This window comes from Athene noctua, chromosome 8, assembly GCF_965140245.1.
Source record: "Athene noctua chromosome 8, bAthNoc1.hap1.1, whole genome shotgun sequence".
NCBI lineage: Eukaryota > Metazoa > Chordata > Aves > Strigiformes > Strigidae > Athene > Athene noctua.
Genome location: NC_134044.1, coordinates 22223834 through 22240193, shown reverse-complemented (window position 1 = coordinate 22240193; position 16360 = coordinate 22223834). Strand labels below are relative to the sequence as shown.

The window sequence follows — 16360 nt, the reverse complement described above, 5'->3', positions numbered from 1 at the left end:
CAACATGCATTCATTTTCCAGTGGAAGATTCCCAGGGAGGTAGCACTGGTCCAAACACAAATGACATGCTGCCAGGGCAAGAGAATTAAGAAGCAAGTGTGGTTTTTTCTAACCTGGATCTCCTTTCTGGGATCTCCAAGCTCCTTTTCCTACCCCGAGCACTGTGTCTACAAACCACTGCAGATTTTCCACTGTATAAGTCACAAAAATATGTGGAACAATTAACTTTGCTTAAGCTGCAATGCTTTTTTCTTCAAAAGCAAGCACCGGGGTTCCTCACTTATGAGTCTTGCATAGTTGAGATCTTTTTAAAGAGATGTCACCCACTTCAGCTGTAAGTTGGCACTTCTAGTAACACTCTGCTCAAGCTTTGCCTTTGCTGATGTTGCTCCACTCCAGCACTGTGCAAAAAGTCCCAGATCAATCTTGGAGTAAAAAGAGCAGCTTAGAAGTCTCAAACAAATATTTTTTCCATATGTTTTCTATGTATAGGTGCCATGAGTTCTCTTTGGAAAGCTTCAGAATTTACTTATGTAACACTCCTTTTCAAAGCATAAATTTAAAGACATTTACATAACAATCTAAACTGTTTTCCAAATCAGAAAAAAAGTGAGTCCAAGACCTATTTCATGCTTCTGAATTTCCTGAACTATAATGTTCATATTAATTACATTCTTTTCTCCCAGGTGGCAGTTTTTGTCCCAGGTCCCTAACAGAAGAATGTGATTCACTTCTATACAAGTCAAACTTGCTAATCTGGCAAAGCAGAACACAGCTGAAAGATTGCTGATATTCTCTGCAGGTTACACAAAATTAAGCTTTCTTATCTTTCAAAGACAAAACCTGTTATCCCACAAACAAGCTGTGCTTGTTAGGAAGACTACTGGGCTCCCCCCTTAAGCCCAGTTTGTATTAACAAGTGTCCATCTCAAAACTAGTCTTCTGTGAAGATTATCCCAAAATTCTTACTCCCCTGATGGTTGAGATCTGTTTTCTAATTTCCAGCCTGAATATACTCCTTGCCAAGATATATGCATTTCTTCTTGTCATGGTGCTGTCTTCAATCTGACATAAAAAATAGTTGTACTCACTCAAGTCTTTATCAACCCCTCATATATTCAGAGAAAGCAATTATATCCCCTCTCAGACTTCACTTTACTGGGATAAACCAGCCAACCTTGCAGCGTCCTCTTGTGAGACGGACTCAGCTCCTCCTTCACCATTTCCACAGTCCTCTTCTGTACCTGCTCCACTTTACACTTACCCTTCTTGAACAGGGTCTAGCAAAGCAGTTCAGTGTTACACACGAGGATTCAGCAATGCTGCCTTGCACATAAGCAGAATTAACACTTTCCTATTTCTACCATTAAGTACCTCTTCACCTCACAGACCGTAGGAGTACATTTTTCAGAGCTGCAGGGTACTACTGAAGAGATATCCTTTGATTTTACTGGCTAATATACTCAAGTTTTTCATTCCTCTGTCATTTTTGAAAGATAAGCACCCAGGTTAGGGCAAAATTCACATCTATCCAGAAGTGCACAACCATGCATCACGTGCTATGAAATTTCAGTCCATTTTTTCCACTCAAGTCCTGAAGATCATCCAGCTCCTCCTGTAGGATACTCTGTTCCTTGTATACACTGACAGCACCTCCCAACTTTATGTCACTGGCAAATTTTATTGTACACTCTTACTTTTGGTGCCAAGTTCATTAGTGAATACATTAAAGTCAGCCCAATACCAATTCTTAAGACAACTGACTTCCTTTTGGGCACAACACCATAGCCTGCGAACACAAACTGATACCACCTCCCTTTAACATGCTCCTTATTCACCTCACAATTCCTCTACAACATTTCATCAGTATTTCAACAAATAATTTCAAATGTATTGCTGGAGCACGCATCATGCCACAGTCTAGACAGATTAGCTCTAGTGCAGTTCTTTTGTCTAAAATAAAAAATTAATTTATTGAAAAGACAGACAACACAGATCCCATAATAAGTGTCCATGAAGCCCATGTGCTTAAGTCTTGTCTATTGTGATTATAAATACATATACACAGACACAAAATACTAGTAGCAACTCTTCCTCAGTTGCCTCCTAATACAAAGCCAGAGCTCCCGTGACCTCCAGACACGGGGACATCAGGACTAAGATATCTCAGAGGATCACAGTTATGTTATGCCATGTAATATTAATTCTTCTTCCAGACTGAAAAGCAGCCCTATGAAAATGAGAAGCATTAACAGCAGCAGTCCAAGGGGCACTGTCAACCTCAATGGGGTAATTACCTACAGCTGCCATGACAGTCATATTGCAAGACAAAAATCGGTGGTTTATTTAGTTTGCGTTAGGAGAAAAAAGGAAATTCAATTGAAATACATGGACCACCATAGAGACAACCACAGCACATGTGCATACAAAACAACAAAAAAAGAGGCAGTGATTGTTCCTGTAGGCTATGAGGAGGTAGACATGCTGAGAAACTTCAGTCAACTTTGGCAAAGAAAACAGTGGAACAAAACTGGACAGCTTAATGAAAGCAACTTCACTCCACAACAGCCTATTCACCACAGCTTCCAGCTTGAGCCAAAAACTAGGACAGACAAGAGTCTGCCTACTGACTGAGGTGGACTTTCAACCAGGAATCTAGTTAACTACAACAGCATAGGAAATATCTTAGTAATAACCAAAACTGAATGATTCAATGCAAAAGGATTTTGTATTTAGAAAAAGTTAAATATAAAAGAAACTAGGAATTAAGCTAGTGGACAGGTATGCCAACAATCTGTTCTAAGCTGCATTCACATTCATAAACATACCCGTTACTTGCTTATCACAAAAAGCATGAAATCTGTAGGAGAAAAAGCAGTAATGATCTTGCCTAGAGAGCAGCACATCACCTCAGGGCTGCCAGTGGTAGGAAATAACTTGTATTGCATTCCCTATAGAGAGCAAAACCCCAGCATCTCTAATGCCATTTCCATTTGCAATTTACATAAATAACAGTCACCGCCTCAGAGTGTCTCCTTGGGTTCAAACATTCTTACCTACTCTCCTCAGGTTACTTCCCATTTCCCAGATGGTCAGTCTCTGGAAAACACCTTCTGCTCGTCAGCCATTTCTTGGTTAAATCCATTCTGATAGCTCATTACTAGAATAATTTATCAACTGTTGCAAAAGTAGCTGTTAGAAATTTGTTTTCTATGGAAATCAGGTTCCATGCAACCAGGATGGAATTCCAGCCTTTTCAAATGCATTTTAATGTGCAATGCTGACATCAAGTCTTAAGTTCATTTGATTATTTTTTCTGTTTGTGTTATTAGCAATCAGTTTTTCTGGCACTCTTTTCTGTTCCAGTTCAATCACTCAGTTGAATTACTTGAACTCCTGCTGAACTGCACCAAAAAAAGGAAAATTAACTAATGCCTCATTTGATCTTGTGACCATAAAACTTGTGTTTTCATTCCCTCTTTAACCTTTGACCATCTATTTTTCCCCTTAATTTGTGTGTTATGTACCTGATAGTTTTAAATTTATTTCTTTTATTCATGAAAAAAAGAAACCGCTGATGTTTGATCTGCCCTCTATTCATTTTAACCACCAGTGACTTTATTCTAGATTCTCATTAATAAGCATGCACTTAAAATCACTTCTTCGTAGTTTGTCATACATGCATGCTATCTGACTTAAGTATTCTCTTTACCAGAAGTGCACAGCTTTTTTCATAAAGTGTTGACTGTGCTAATAGAGAAAACAAGCTTACAAAAGAATGAAATGGCTGATTTTATAGAAGTTCATTTGCCAGTTTTTTATTAAAAGTCCTCTCCTTTTCATATTGTTGTGATGGACTTGAACTTAATTTATGTAACCGGATTTATCTTTTTTTTTTGAAAGAGATGTCAAAAACAGGACACATGATAAAACACTTTTAAAAGATACAAAGACCATAATAAAATATGGTCCATCTACAGCCAAAAGAAATTAAATGAAAGGGGAAGGGTTTATTAATACCATTAACAAGGACAGTTACTCAAAGCATGGCTCACATTTTACATCAATACCCTCCATTTGTACAAATACTAAATGCATGGATGTCTATCCTACATGCATATGCTCAATATCAAACCCGGGAGGATTCAGATCCTGTGTCTTGAAGAGGTTTTTTTATATTTGTTCATTAAACAACAGTAAGAACACCACACATGACCTTCATTTACAAATATGAGTGCACTAACACAGTGACTATGATCTTTATTTCTATTCATATGGTGAACTAGAGACTTGGCATGTAAGCACAGGCTTCTAGATCTGTCATCCACGTTGATAGCCATGCAGATGCAGGGTCCCTGGTCTTTGGTTGGCTAGCAGGTCTCCATTTCACCCGAGTAAATAAAAGTCAGCATATTCAGTATCATTCCCCCCAGCCTATAGACCTCCTGTCATTCTGAAGCAATATGCATTATCTCCCAGCATCAACACCAGCGAAACTAAAGAAAGCTTTTACTTTTGTTGACTTGAACTAATCTCAACTTTCTGTTGACAAGAAGGAAACTAGGATCAAGACCTGACGTTACAAGGGACACATCAACATGGTCTTCTGTGAAATAAACCCTGCTCTTCTCCAGATGGTAATACTCACGTGCTCAGACACAAAAGTGACTGTCCTTGGGTTTTCCCTACAACGTCTTACTTCACGTACACCTAATATCCAGTTTAATTTTTTTAATATGCAACAAACTCAGTCACTGTCAAGAACATTACACTGTATTTCTAATTCTTTCATATAATAGAGCAGGAAAAGGGTCATTTCAGGTTACACAACTTTACCACAGGCATATGGCAGTGAACCCACAGCAGAAACATAAAATCTCCCTCTCCTCTAAAGCAGATGGCATGCTGATCAAGTAAGATATAATCTAACGCTAACTACACTACTACTGCTGCTATTAACTATTGAACCAAAACCAGTATAAAGTAGTAAAGACAGGAAAAAACCCTAAGCAGGGGAAATGAAGGAGGAGGAAGACAACAAGGAAAAAAACACAGTAAAAAAGCTGTAACGTAAGAGAACCTATTGCAGCAGAAGCAGACTCTTTTCAGGTACAATTAAGATTTAAAACCTAGGAATGGCAATAGGCAAGGAACAGCGATGGCCCTCGTCCTGTGTTAGAGGACATTCCCCTAGTCTGAGATACTGGCCCAGTTCCCTTTGCTCTTGTGATTGCACTGCGCTGGGCACTTGCCAGGGGCTACATATCCTGGCTGCTTAGATAATTACATATTTATGATTCTACCGAGAATTCTTAGTCAAGGCTTATCTCTGAACTGTAAAATGCTTAGAGAATCAGCAGAGAAAGTTCTCTGACAAATGCTACTTCAAAAAAGAGCCACCACTTCAAGATTTTAAGGGCCGTAGTTTCGCTTTCTGTTGAGTCATTCAGTAGTGAACTTTTAGTAAAGGTAGAAAAAGGAGGCAAGGGGTGTTTTCCCTCTTAATCAGAAAGGGATCTTACTAGTGTGTTTAACTTGCTTTCTGTAAAAAAACCCCAGAAAATTAAAAAACTGTTCCAAAAATGGATCAGAATGAAGTAGTACATGAAATTTTAAATGCTTATCACAGTATGCACCCTACAACACCATTCTCTATCATATTATTAGCACTTCCTCTTCAACACATATACCACTAGGTCAGCTAATTTATGCTAATCCAATAAATAGAATTTATGGATTAACACTCTGAAATATAATTTGTTCATCTGTAAACAATTATCAGACAAAATACATTGCACTTCCCCTTCCTTCACTGATAATAGCATCCACTGATTTTAGAAGAAGCAGAACATTACAAAATTTCATGTTGTGACTTAAGACTACTTCAGAAACTGCTAGAAAAACATTTTATTTTCCCCCTTCTAAAGCTGTATTCCATGAACTGTACAACCAAGAAGCCTCAGCAATAAATTTCATAAACACTTTCAGGCCCTACCGTTGAAAACACTTTCAAGCTTGGTTAGTTTTAATGCACAGGAGTACCTCTCATTCATATCTCAAAAGGAGTATTCCTACACTTGAAGTTACATGTACACACATGTGTATGCATTTGAAGAATAAGGGTGGTAGTCCTGCAGAGCTATTTATTTTGAAGCAACTATTCACATCTCTTGCAGCCAAGTTCTTATGTACTACCAAGTTTCATAAAGTCTTGAAAAGGTCCCTGTTCCCAGCGTAATGAAAATCAACCTTCAACTCTACCATCTTTCAAAGGTCTGCCTACCCACAGATATTCTTTCATATATACTTATATTTGTGAGACGACATTCAGCTCATGTCAAAACTAAGTCAATTTTGCAATTCCAGTGCAAACTCTGGAGCTAGTGGCATGGACCTCCCGTTGTCCTTGGCAGGCACAGGCAGAGGCAGGGTGGCTTCCACACCAAAGCCCACTCCTCCAGTTCTGGGTGCAGGCTCCTGCTTCTCCCTTGCTTGCCTTCCTCTGCATGAAACCATTTTAACATAATGGACTGATAGAAGATTAACTCGGCAGATAGATCAGCATTTAGATGGGTTTAGCAGTTGTAGAACCACAGGCTAATAGCTATATTCATTTATTCCTTCAGCTGTCTTCCAAGGAGTAGTAAGGTCACAGGACGACACTAGAGAAGGCACCACACAAAGGGGTTGGAAGAAAAAGTCTTACTGCAGTCTTGGGGAAGTTTCTGCAGACATCTTCCAACCCTTTCACTGAATGCCTTTTTCTTTGGAGTGACTTAGTCATCCTCCCCAGCTCCTCCAACCACTCCTGCCATTTCCAGGCTAAATCTGCTGGGTAGATAATTACATTGAAGTGCTGTACACATGGAATTTCCTGGCGCAAGAGACTTAGTGCCTTCAGAATTGTTCTCTTATAACAAGTCTCTTTCATGTAGTAACAGTTGACGTTACACATAATAGGTGTGTTACACGTTCAAAACATGGTATGATATAGTCACCTAAAAGTGGATAGCATTGAAAAGAATGGATTTAAAACACCTACTCTGTATTCCCCTCAAGACTATGAGGACATGACTTAGCTGTTGACGACCCTGCTTTCCTGGAGACTAAGTAACTTGATGCTCGCTGCCTGTCCTCAGACTTTGCCTGCGTGAGCTTGTAATAAATTATAACATGTTTATTCTCTCCTATGGGAGACCTTTTTAACTGATCAGTGTGTTGATCTTTGTCAAACTAACCATGTACTAAAAGATGGAGCCAGAGAACCCAGGCATAGCATTTTTCAGGATGCCTCTCGCAAGGCCACCACGTTGCTTTTATTGCTCAATTCCTGCACAGAACTTCTTGGTTACTTCCTGCTAAAATTAAATCCATCACAGCAAGCTGCCACACGAGTCACAAACTGGTACCTCCCAGCTTCCTGTAAGTTCCTGGGTTTTGCACACTCCTTTTCGTATATGTAGATGTACATATATGTGCATACAACAAGTACACTCATGTATTGCCACACATATTTATGCATACACACACAAAAAGTCAAGCCTGTTTCAATAACATGTAGAAGATAGAAATGAAACTGTTTTCCTTCTAAAACTCGCAGGTATGACGGAAAATCTCTCAGGTAAGCTACCTGTTCCATCACATAACAAGAAAATTAATTAACTAAGCCTTTGCAAAAATCCTGACGTGATCTTTTGCTTAGGTCACAGGTCCAGGACTTTCAATTTTTATTTCCAACACATTCATTAATCCTTGTGACCATGCATTAAGTATCCAGTTATCAGCCTCTAAATGAACCTTTGAAATTCCAGAAAAAGTAGCATTAGACACTAATTTTCCTTCACTTACCAGGCCTTTTTTGTTAAGCCTTTGCATCTTTCCTTTGAGACTCTGAGGAACATTACAGAAGAGTGGGAGGGAGAACTTACACCAACTGAATGCTGACATACTCTCTTTTAAGAGGCTATATCACAATATAAATATTTTTCTTAAAAAACCTGCCAACAATTACAATATGTTTTTAAGGAGTAACTGATATTTTACCCTATTTAGTTATCAGTTAACATAGCCTATACAATGCAATAAAATAAGCATCTTTTAATCACCTTTTAAGATAGAAGAAAATAGAAAACAAAAAAGAGGATGTGTAACTTGTATTTTACTTTTTTTTCCCCCAGTACTAAGGAATGGAACTGACAATCATGATTAAAAACTGATCAAAAATGACAGTATCATTTCTCAAGGGAATCAGAAATAAATTTCTGATTCAAATATATGTATTGAACATGGGCAGACAAGTTAAACCAAGTCTTGTTTGGGAGAAGAACACAAACTGCTTTTTTCAGGTCAACCTCTGGCCCATACTTTGTCTACACACACATCAGAGAGAAAAACAACATAAGAAAAACCTATGAAAGACTTTTTTCCTTTAAACCAGACTAAGTTATGATTACTTTTGGGATGATGAAGAATGTGTCTAGCTTGTCTCTTAAATCTACATTCAAACTGTTTCAGAGTTAATTAAGAGGTGAGTAATTGTTTAGAAATCTCTAGAATAATAAAATATAACAACTTATAGCACAAAAGCAGCCTTTAAAGAAAAGAGTGGGGAGTATTTCACTTCACTGCAAGTAACAGTTGAGTATTTTATGATCACTGTGACAACTAGCATGCCCTTGAGACTGTGAAGTTTTGAATTTCTAATATAATTTGTAGGGGGAAAATTAGGATAAAATGCAGTAACATTTCAAGTACAGTCTCTCAGTATTTTAATATTTTATGAAGTATAAGGACTAGGTTAATATGGAATGAGTCATGTTTTTAAGAGAAGCAGTAATATAGACCTGTATTTTCAATCATAACTAAAAATACATTCAACTAATACAAAATAAAAATAAAGCAGAGCAGCTTTTGTTGAAAAAATGTCAACAACAACAACAACGAAAATTTAGCAATAATAGAAAAGACTTTTGGAAAGTTAAAATACTAGGCTAAGTGACCAGGTAAAAACACTGCCTTTTCACTCAACAAATCCAGTGCACCAGCTGAAATTCATCACAAATCAATATAAACTTTACACACATCAAGGCTGAGCCCAAACATAAGGCTATTAAATGACACACACACTTGGTGCAGATCTTCTGATTTCAGAGCTGTATTTGTTTTACTTAGTGACAAATATACTGCATTACATTTCACATCATGATGTGTTTGCGAGTCAACAGAATTACTTAATATGTTTCAAAGCAGTTACATCCAAGCAAACTCCAATTGGAGTGTCATTTTGCTCACAGAGCAAAGGCACTGGACTAGCAAAGGTGTAAGTGAAGATATAATTTATTTACATATTCTTTAGATCCATGCCCACACGCAAACCAAAGGAACCCAGCTCAGCTCTCAGATCCCAAACTGAGTTTTCAAAGCTAGTGGTTAGAAATACTATTCCTTTAACTTCTGTACTGAGCGCAATGATCTAGAGATGCTTGAAATACAAAACTCAGGCTGGCACTTTATGCATTCATTTCTTAAGGCTAATGCTGCAATTACCATTCCTGCACACCTCAACTGTGACAACACACGATACCAAAACTGCTGAAAAAACATTATTTGAGCAAAGCTGAAGCAGTAAGTTCCAGTCTTTCTCTTCAGACCTCACCTCTGCTTTCCATCTCCACAATTATCAGGAAGCACACATAAATCAAAGAGAGCCTGCAAATATCAGCTTCCAACAGTCTATAACATTGAGTAATATTCCAGGGACGGAGTAAGAAAAATCACATCAACCGAGCCCCTTTCTATAGGAGGTAAGATTTAGCTTCACTAGGTTTACGCTGTCAAATGTGCTGAAGCAAAATACACCTGGCCCTGCACAGATTTGTTACAGTCGAAGCTGTTAGTACTGAGAAACTGCAGAGAGCACCCAAGTGGGGGCAACAGAGCACCCAGCTCAGCTACAGCTTGCCCCAAACAGGCTCTTGGCCAAGAGAGGAAGCAAAACCAGTTACCAACAGGATGAGCTCTGTTACTGTCAAGTCACGCTTCTCAATTCAAAATTAACATGCTGCCCTACTTTCCAAGGGATACAATTTTAATATTTTTAATCAAACAGAATAATGCTCTAAGATGTTTCTTAAAAAATTACAATAATCCACTTGTGTACTAAAAAGTAGTTATTCTAAAAATACTATGCGCAATACAAAACGCTTTACAGTGTATCCGCAGGAAGGAACCACACCACCTTTATTCAGTTAAAAAGGTACTTACCATTGGCAGTGCATTGATATGCGGAAGTTTTCCTTTCAGGTGCCTCTTGCCACAGAAGGGTGATGCTGACAAGGAAATGAGACAAAATAGGAAACATTAATATTTATTATTTTGAAAACAGTGATGTTAACACAATAAAACGTTATCAAGCATGGGCCTTCACGGCTCTTGCAGCCTACTCTGCTCAAGAAGCCGAGTGATTACCACTGAATTTGTGTACAGCCTAGAGCAGCAGCGATCAGGGACAGAGGAGCACGCAGAGCTGGGGTTTTGCATATATCCTGTCGCTACCCACATCACACGCACTGCTCCTGTGGGGAGTCTGAAACACAGACCTTTCAACAAATAAGCCTGTTGAATGAATACTCACACCATCAGACCTCTAGACAGTCGCACCCATTCAGCAGGAGCACACACAAACAAAACAACCTGTGTATAAAAATTCTGATGTCTGGATTTTGCCTTAGCTCTCCAGAAAAAGCTTCAGGAAGTTAACTCGGCAAAGTAGGCAGCTTACAGTATCTTCTGCCCATGCCAAATTTCTTCTGGAAAAAAACCTCCGTTACTGACTTCTAAACACTCTGAAAAAATCCAAACAAAAATCAACATTCCAACGGTTTGACTTCCAACGTGGTTATATCCACTGTGAAGCAAAAAGAAAAAAAACCAAACCAACCTATTTTCCTAACACATATTGCACTAAATAACTCCAGGTGTGCCTACGTAGCCAGATAGTTACCAACTCCTGCAGTGACCTCAGTAATTAAAAAAGCCAGCTCATACTAGTTTGCTGGCAACATCTGACACGTACATAATAGAAATCTTCCTAGTGCAATATTCTAGAGAAGTCTTTCCCATCTTCAAAAACAGAACAAAAACATAAGCCAAAAAAATCCATGCTCTCCAACATTTTAGTAATTTTCTTTACATATAAATAATAACTTTATGCAAACAACAACACGGTTAAGGGTAAGCAAACACATTTTGATGTCCAAATATGTGTTAACTCCATCCGATGTAACATCCATTCTTATTCAGCGATGAAAAACGATTTTTATTGACACTAATATTTCTGAGTGGTTGCTCTCCATACAAATACTTGCCAAACTACTTTTCTTTAGGAAATAATCTAATCGCCTACTCAAATAGCTGGGGGGGGGGGGGGGGGGGCACACAACACACACAACAGATGGACACGAGTGACTAATAAAATATTATCAGACTATTTTTAGATTAAACTATTTACAAAGCATCTGTAAACCGTGTTCAAAAAAACCTTTTACTATGAGTAAAGAATAAGTACAGTTTTGGGGGGTCATGATCAACACAAGGTTCTCCCATGCAATTTTCAAACTCAACCAGTAAGAAATGGTTTATTATAAAGCCATTTTTGCACCCCCCCAAAAGAAAAAAAAAAAAAAAAAAAAAAAAGAGCTGCAGCAGTCAGGCTTATTTTATTCTTAGGAGACCCATCACCAAGGCAGGCAGAAACATAACCTCCACAGTACAAGTGAGAGGTGCTGTAGAGGATGATGAAAAATGCAGGAATGCTGGGAATTGAAAGAATTTGCAAACATGCTCTTGTTTCCTTGCACAGTTGTACTGGTGTCACAGAAATTATGTAAATAGGCTGAGGAAAACTCCTCTCCTCAAGTGGCATGGTTTCCTATGTGGAGCTACTCAGAAAGTTTGTTTTTTTCCACAGCCAGAGCTGCAGACCAGCAGAGAAGAGAAAGCTTGCTTGGCAGACCCCATAAGAAAACATTACTTGCTTATAAGCTTTCCTTAAAAACCAGAATAAAACTCCAACCAACCAATATTCTTTCAGGAACAGTCTAAATCATTACAAAAGCTGAGTACAAAGACAGAGGAGGGTTTTGCTGCCCCATTTGGAGTGTGACGCTTAGTTTGGGTTATTTCATTTGGGAAGGAACATGGCAAATATAAATAAAAGGATGATTGCACAAACATAAACCATTTTCTTCAATGAAAAAAGGCTTTCTTCAGTGTACATTGCCCAAACTGTCTCCTTCCAACACCTCTTTGCCCTTGTGCAATCTTCTGAGTGCAGTACTTATCATCGAAGCCAGAGAGGGAAACCTTTCTGTCTGATCCGTGGAAGAGGTTTCTTGTCCTTCACTTTATATCTAAACAGGGCAGTGACACGGAAAGAAGCTGGAAGCAAAGACTCAAGAGAGCAGAGAAAGAAAAGAAAGGGTTCACTGACTCTGCTCCATTCCTCACTCATGTTAATTGATTGTAGGCTCCAGTTTTAAATAAGGGCGCTTGAAATGACGTGTAAACATTTAGAAAACGCTGTGATGTCCTTCTTCAGAATCAAGCACCAAGTACAAAACACCTCAGCAGCAGCTTTTTTCTTTCTAAATTTATCCTATTGGACTTCGTCATTTTGGCATGTATGTTGAAACAATGTAGGTGACAGCTATAATTTGTTGATTTTAGACTATCTCTCACCTTTATATGCCAAGCTGTTACAACAATTTAAACAGGTGACCAGGTGTAGTAACAGCTACACTATGTGACCCTTAAAAATAATCCACCGGCTGCCCTTGAAGTTGATAAAGCACACCTGGGGAATGTACAGTAGCTTGTGAGTTTGGATCCTTCATCTCAGAGGGATCAGACCACTGGGGATTGACCACTCACTGATGACTAATGCCTTCAGCATCCACTGAATACTGCTCCCCTTGGCTTTGAAAGAAGTAAGATTTTGCTGCATGTGTACACTGACCTGCTCCCAACCAGCACTCACCAGCTTTGCCATTGCCGGGTTTTTCTGCACAAGAATGACACACGTGATGGTGTCATCCCTGTGACACCCCGCCCAAACACTCAGTACAACACCCAACATCATCTCCTCGGGAAGAGCATCCCAGTGCGGTACACAGAGCCGCAGCAATGCCTGAAGGCACAAATTCTGGAGACCTGCTTGCACACAGAGGCAACAAAAAAGTCCAGGCAAACAGGTTGCACGAGGCAGGCAGTTCCCATCTGCAGGGCCAAAACTAACATGCCAAACCAGCGACCAAAAAAGCAAATACCAATCTATGTTGCTAGCACAGATTGGGCTGTTGTTATCAACCGAGTAATAATCGTGTGGTACAAAGACAAAACCACAGATAAAAACAACCGTGGCACTGCACAGTGACAAATCTGTCTATAAACACATAGCACAGATGTACATTAACGTTATCCCTTACCTGTTTCCAAACATCATCGGTTCAAAACGAGGATTTCTCTAGAAGCTATTTACAAAAATGTTTAACCATTTTCTTCTAGAAACACCACTGTTTATGCTATTTTCTCCTACCCATCCATTACACAAGGAATTACACTGTGTTCATGCTATGGCTAAAACAATGTTTTCTGCGTGAGCTTTGAATCACTTCTGTTCCTCATGTGAACTTGTGCACTCATGTTTTTCTGCTAATCCTCTTAGGATCACACTGTTTATACTACTTTCCGAGATTTTGGTGCTATTTGAGCTTTAATGACAAATTTAGTCATTATATGTCGTGCCTTGTGAATTACAAAAGCCTTCTAAGGACACATTATCTTTTCTTCTAAATTCTCCTTGAGTATCCTGCTTTTATCTGGATTCAGTATCTGGAAAAAGAGTGTCCCAATCAAAACAGAATTAAAAATAACTAAATCCTGGATATTCCCCTCAGTAACTAGGCTGCAAAAAGCATCAGACAATAGTTTTAAAAGCCTAAATTGAAAACTAATCACTCCATTGAATCCTTCCTTTCATTTGGCTAATAGGCATATACAAGACTAGCGGTGATTCTACCACTGCTGTGCTTGGAACATAAACAGAGAAAATCAAAGTTATTTCTTTTAATCACAGTTCCACAGCAATGTATGGCAATTTTTTAAAAAACAATTCAGCACTTCTACAATAACATCTGCTTCTCAGATCTAACAGAGAAGCTGAACTGATAGAAATACCATCTCAAATAATTCAATACAAATAAGTGTGAGTGGGGACAAAATTTCAGGACCACACACAAGACAACATTAAAAACTGTCAACTAGTTGGTAACAATAGGGATCCTAGTAACAATACGCATAAACTGCACCAACACTCTACTCAAGAAGCACAGCAGCAGCACAGCACTGGAGCACGCTCAGATGGAGGGGGGATCACCGAGGGTGTTTTACAAGAAACCTCAACAGGGAACACTCAAAGTAGCCGAGACCTGCCCAGAGACATACCCACCTATATTCCTAAACGCTATCTGAAATGGTTTTTCTCTGTCAATTGAAAAAATCTTTATTTCCTCATCTTTGTTCTATCGTTAGGTCTTTATTGCATCAGAAAAATGGAAAAACCTGATGCAAGCTTACTTTCTGGATGTATCAAAGAAATGCTTAACTTAAGAAGTTGCACAGCTTTCCACACTTCAGAAATACTCTTTCATATACCAAGCACCTTTAGGTCTATGGATGTATGTGAACCAACTATTAAAACAAAACAGGATATCTGAGAGGATAAAGAATTAGAACTTGGTAAGTAGACAACACTATTCTGGAGAAAAAATAATCTGAGTATAGGAACCAGAGTGCACAGAAACAGGATTCACTGTGCAATAAGAAACAGGAAAAGTCAGACCAGAGCAAAAGAATACTGTAGCAACTATATACAAGTTTAAACACCAATTTCTATAAAAGTCAAAAATTGAGGCAATCACGGAAAATAGCTTATAGCCCACTGAAAGGAAAGGAAGCTAAAATTGCTGGAGAGGAAACCATCTTAGCCAGCTCTATTAAAAACACATAACACACCAGAGTAATCTTGTCAAGACCAATCAGTTGGTACCACGGGGGAAGGAGGGAGGGTGAGCCATGCTGCAGCACAATTTCACTTGCAAGGCATTTAAATGAAATTCATTAGTAGGTAACCCAATTCACATAAACTGAAAGTTAAAAAAATCCTAGAGAATAAAGTTAAATCCAGTCTAGACTGGGAAAGAGTATAAACAGTTACTCCTCAAAGTGCTGAGAGTTACCTGAAGAGACTACAGCCTCTAGAGCAGACACAAAATCCCACCTCCACAGACTGCTACGTCTAGGATGGGGGCCCACCCATGTAAATTCAAGACAGTTTCTAATTTGTGTTGCTTGTCTGTTTTCTGAAAATAGTGGACATGATGACTAGTGACATATTGATAGTAACAGTAGCATATTGATAGATAATTTTTTGTGGGTTTATTCTAGAACTTACTTTTAGATTTAAATCTATTACTGCAAAATTAATTAGAAAAAAGCCTGAGAACAACTGCCTGTCAAACTGGGTGCTCTCAGCAGACTCACCTCAAACTGGAAAGAAGAAAAAAACCCTTTCCTTGTATTAAAAAAAAAAAAGATGCATGGCATTTAGGGCCCACTCTGTTATTGGCAGTAAGTTTGTGACATATTTCAAATACACTCCTAAAAACTGAAAATAAAAAAAAACCCACTTAATAAAAATTATAATTTTTTTTCCATTGCCTGTCCTCAAGGTAGGAAGAGCCGTATTTCCTGTGATACTAATTCAGCCTGCTCCAGCTTGCCAAATCGACTCAGTCACACTGCTCAGTGACAACCCTTCCCTTTACCGTACAGAGCCCGTTAACTCAGATGAGCCTTCACAGCTGAACGGAGGCAGGCACCTGCTTTTGTCAACATGGCCATGTGTTTGTAGGGAACTGATAGTTGCAAGGTTATCAGAACTTTTCAACTGGTCTCCAATTTGGGGTATGGAACAAACTCAAACGGCTTCCCTGGGAAAAATATCTTCTTCCCTTTCCCAGGTTCTGCTAACGGTGCCTGCCTTGTCCAGTTTTTTTTAGATACTCAGAACAAGATATTCCTCTACTTTGGGATTAATGGTGGCCTTGCAGAAGAACCAATCTAGGTTATGGCAAGCATCAGAAATCATTACAGTGGAGCAAAAGCACAACTGTGTGTGTTTCTTAAAGAGCTTAATTTACTGAATCAATTAAAATTCTGTCTCAAATGTGACATGCTTTGGGAGGTAGGATACATGTTTTGAGTAGACACCACATTTGAAACTGCGCTCAAAATGTTTAAA

At 38.7% G+C, this 16360-nt stretch overlaps 1 protein-coding gene across 7 annotated transcripts in view; it reads right to left on the bottom strand.

The window, feature by feature from the left end:
- TBL1XR1 (TBL1X/Y related 1) overlaps positions 1-16360 on the bottom strand; it is a 130801-nt gene that overhangs the window by 58391 nt on the left and 56050 nt on the right. For 5 of the 7 annotated variants that reach the window (XM_074911691.1, XM_074911694.1, XM_074911688.1 and 2 more), the window contains exon 2: positions 10264-10328. The gene's annotated coding sequence lies outside the window, so the exon portion shown is untranslated. Of the gene's footprint in view, positions 1-10263; positions 10329-13484; positions 13508-16360 lie in introns of those variants that run through there. The other 2 variants (XM_074911695.1, XM_074911693.1) reach the window with 2 other exon arrangements.